Source organism: Phyllobates terribilis, unplaced genomic scaffold, assembly GCF_046119375.1.
Source record: "Phyllobates terribilis strain yellow unplaced genomic scaffold, ASM4611937v1 Scaffold_24__1_contigs__length_18792416, whole genome shotgun sequence".
In the NCBI taxonomy this organism is placed as follows: domain Eukaryota; kingdom Metazoa; phylum Chordata; class Amphibia; order Anura; family Dendrobatidae; genus Phyllobates; species Phyllobates terribilis.
The window spans coordinates 16,433,349-16,437,500 of NW_027362784.1; the positions used below are offsets into that span (position 1 = coordinate 16,433,349).

Below are 4,152 nucleotides of genomic sequence, written 5' to 3' on the forward strand. Positions count from 1 at the left end.
TCCGATTTCAGTTCCAGAGCGATTCGCGCAATGAGTCCTTCATACTTAGTCGTTTTTGGCAAAATTTCTGACTTTTTGCAAATTTCACTTTTTTGTGAAAACTTCCACAAAATGAGGTTATACTATGTTAGAGGGCATCCCAGGAGGGCTCCAAATGTGTGGGTAAAATATATATCCCACGTGGGGAAAATTGAAAAAAAGTTGAAAAAATTTTTTTTTGTTGACTTAGAAAATTTTCACACATGTGTCAGACTTCCAGAGAGGCGAGCATGTAAGTAAGCGCATCCGATTTCAGTTCCAGAGCGATTCATCCGATGAGTCCTTCATACTTAGTAGTTTTTGCAAAATTTTGGACTTTTTTGAAAATTTCTCTTTTTTGTGAAAACTTCCACAAAATGAGGTTATACTATGTTAGAGGGCATCCCAGGAGAGCTCCAAATGTGTGGGTAAAATATATATCCCACAGGGGGAAAATTGAAAAAAAGTTGTAAAAAAAATTTTTTGTGGACTTAGAAAATTTTCACACATTTGTCAGACTTCCAGAGAGGGGAGCATGTCAGTGCGCGCATCCGATTTCAGTTGCAGAGCGATTCATCCGATGAGTCCTTCATACTTAGTCGTTTTTGTCAAAATTTCTGACTTTTTGAAAATTTCACAATTTTGTGAAAACTTCCACAAAATGAGGTTATAATATGTTAGAGGGCATCCCAGGAGAGCTCCAAATGTGTGGGTAAAATATATATCCCACAGGGGGAAAATTGAAAAAAAGTTGAAAAAAATTTTTTTGTGGACTTAGAAAATTTTTCAACTTGTGTCAGACTTCCAGAGAGGGGAAAATGTGAGTGAGCGCATCCGATTTCAGTTCCAGAGCGATTCGCCCGATGATACTTAGTCGTTTTCAGAAGTCACAATTTTGACTTCCAGGACCCGCAAAACGTTAGTAAATTGAGCCCGCTCCCCAGTTCCAAGCGTTTTGAGGTGTCCCTGGTTGCAGTAATGCAGCCTGCCCACTAGATGTCGCAAAAGAGACAAAAAGTGAAAAAGAACCAGAATGAGGAAATTCCAGGGAGCCGAATCCGCCTGACAGTTCCAGGCGATCGGGTACTTTTTGGAATGCGTCCCTAAAGTGGGTATAGGGTGACACTCCATACAAAGACCCAGTTTTGCACACCACCGGCAGAATATATGAGAGAGAGGTACCTCTCAGCCCCGACACATTTTGACTCATTTAAGCAGGTTTTCACCTCCGTAGGCCCGGGTACGCGTTTTGGCTATGAGTCCCTGTTCGGCTGGAGGTCTGCACCTTGGCTGAACCCAGGCTTCCGCAGCTGCGTGGGGGGACTTTTGCCGGTCGCCTATCCCAAGTCAGAGAGGTGTTCCTGGGTTGAAGTGAGCCTGGCCAGACCCCCCCCACGGGCCCTGGTTCTCCACATGGGGGCGCCGTCAAGGCTAAAATCTGGATTTTTAGGCCCGGGAGAGGCTCCATGAGGGCGGATGCTTTTGTGGCTTTGACCCCAGTTCCACATCCAGTACCCCCTCTGCAAGGGCGCCTGTACCCGAGTCTCGCTTCCAGGACTCTTGGGCACGTATTTCCCGACGACAGGGGTTAGCAGCCTCCGTACTTGGGCAAGTCCCTCCACGCACCCCTGCTCTTCCTCCGATCGATCTGGCGCAGCGCTCCCGGGTGGGGAGGTGGCGCCGCTCGCTCGGCCCGGGCTTTGGAGCTCGCGCTGGCTTAAGGTGAGCGGTCCCCTTCCTCCTCTACCCCCGGGCTTTCGACACCTATCTTTGGGCGCGCACGCCGGCCTCGCCTCCCGTCCGCGGAGGTGGCCGAGCCGTGGGGAGATTGGCCCGACCCGAGCGAAGGCAGCGGTCCGACGACCCGCACGGGCGAACGGCGTGGCGCCCACCCACCCAGGCGTGGGGGCCGTCGTCCGAATCGCTTCCTGTGCGGGGAAGCACACAGATCTTCTCCGAGGGCGGCCCTTTTCTTCCAGATGCGTAACCGGCCAGCGGAGGCCCGCGCCGCCCCTCGCGTCCGACAGGGCGGCCTCCGCGGCGGTGGCGACAGCGGCGGCGGTGGGTGGCGTCTCCGCGCCACTGCCGAGCTTCGCGATTTCCAGTCTTTTCCCGGGCCCCTACGTCAGTGGGGAGGACGACAGATGTGTGGAGGCAGGCGAAGGGGGTTCTCACCGTGTGGTGTGCCCCAGCCCGACCGTCACCTTTCCCCTTCGACCCTCATCCTCCCTGGCGGCTCGGCAGGGAGAAGGAGAGAGAGAGCGAGCGCGGAAACCCCAGAGCCAAGGGGTTAGATGGAGAACGGGAGAAGGATCGAGGGCCAAGAGGTAGGGAGTACGGTGAAAGGCCGACCTGGGGTTCCCCATGCGCTCCCGCCCCCGGGCGGGGAGCAGCCCTGGGAGGAAAAGCCGCTCGGGCATCCCTTTGAGGTTACGGGCGCGAGCGGGAAGAGGGACTACTCTGGAAGGCGACGCCGACACGGCCTGGCCGACGACCACCCACGCGACCTCCGCGTCGTCGGGTTAGTGCCGGAGCCGCGGCGGACCCTGACGGCCAGCCCCCCTCTCCCAATCCTCGTGCCTGTCCGCCGGTGGGTCGAGGACCCCCCGCGGCGGAGGCAGGTCTAAGCCAGACGGTGGCGCCACATAGGCCCACCCCCGCACGCCATCTCCCCGAGCGACCCTGTGTGTTGCCTTGGGTGCGGTTGGTGAGACGGGGGCGGCCGTGGCGTCCTCCGGAGGCCAGTCACCTCGCCCTCCCCGTGCAAGGGGTGTTTTCCAGACGCCTGCCGCTTCGGGACCACGCACCGCACAGCGAGCCGCTCCTCCCGCACATGTCCCCGGTGCTGCGAGGGCTCCGTTCCCCGCCCCCCCCAGGGAAGCCCCATGCCATCCCGCATCCTCTCCGGACGCCGCACGCCCTGCCTATACCCGTTCCGTCCGGGCGCCCTGCCGCCGCGGGGCTCTTCCGCCGCCCCCCCTCTCTTCCCGCAGGCCTCTCCTCTCCCGAACCTCGACGCGGTCCAGTCGTGTTGGGGGGCTACCTGGTTGATCCTGCCAGTAGCATATGCTTGTCTCAAAGATTAAGCCATGCACGTGTAAGTACACACGGACGGTACAGTGAAACTGCGAATGGCTCATTAAATCAGTTATGGTTCCTTTGATCGCTCCAAACCGTTGACTCGGACAACTGTGATAATTCTAGAGCTAATACGTGCAAACGAGCGCTGACCGCCAGGGATTCGTGCATTAATCAGATCAAAACCAATCCGGGGTCCCGGGCGCGGCGTCGGGACGGTCCTCCGCGGCCTCCCCCCTGCCGCGCTCTCCCCGTAAGCGTTGCGACTCTGGATAACCTCGGGCCGATCGCACGTCCCCGTGACCGCGACGATCCATTCGGGTGTCTGCCCTATCAACTTTCGATGGTACTTTCTGTGCCTACCATGGTGACCACGGGTAACGGAGAATCAGGGTTCAATTCCGGAGAGGGAGCCTGAGAAACGGCTACCACATCCAAGGAAGGCAGCAGGCGCGCAAATTACCCACTCCCGACCCGGTGAGGTAGTGACGAAAAATAACAATACAGGACTCTTTCGAGGCAATTGGAATGAGTACACTTTAAATCCTATAACGAGGATCTATTGGAGGGCAAGTCTTTTGCCAGCAGCCGCGGTAATTCCAGCTCCAGTAGCGTACACTAAAGCTGCTGCAGTTAAAAAGCTCGTAGTTGGATCTTGGGATCGAGCTGGCGGTCCGCCGCAAGGCGTGCTACCGCCAGTCCCAGCCCCTTTGCCTTGGGGCGCCTCCCCGATGCTCTTGACTGAGTGTCCCGGGGGCCCGAAGCGTTTACTTTGAAAAAATTAGAGTGTTCAAAGCAGGCAGCCACGCCTGAATACTCCAGCTAGGAATAATGGAATAGGACTCCGGTTCTATTTTGTTGGTTGTCGGAACTGGGGCCATGATTGAGAGGGACGGCCGGGGCATCCGTATTGCGCCGCTAGAGGTGAAATTCTTGGACCGGCGCAAGACGAACCAAAGCGAAAGCATTTGCCAAGAATATTTTCATTAATCAAGAACGAAAGTCGGAGGTTCGAAGACCATCAGATACCGTCGTAGTTCCGACCATAAATGATGC

At 56.3% G+C, this 4,152-nt stretch overlaps 1 pseudogene; it reads left to right on the forward strand.

Annotated features, from left to right (window-relative positions):
• The first annotated feature begins 3,058 nt into the window (after positions 1-3,058).
• LOC141176312 (18S ribosomal RNA) overlaps positions 3,059-4,152 on the forward strand; it is a 1,868-nt pseudogene continuing 774 nt past the window's right edge.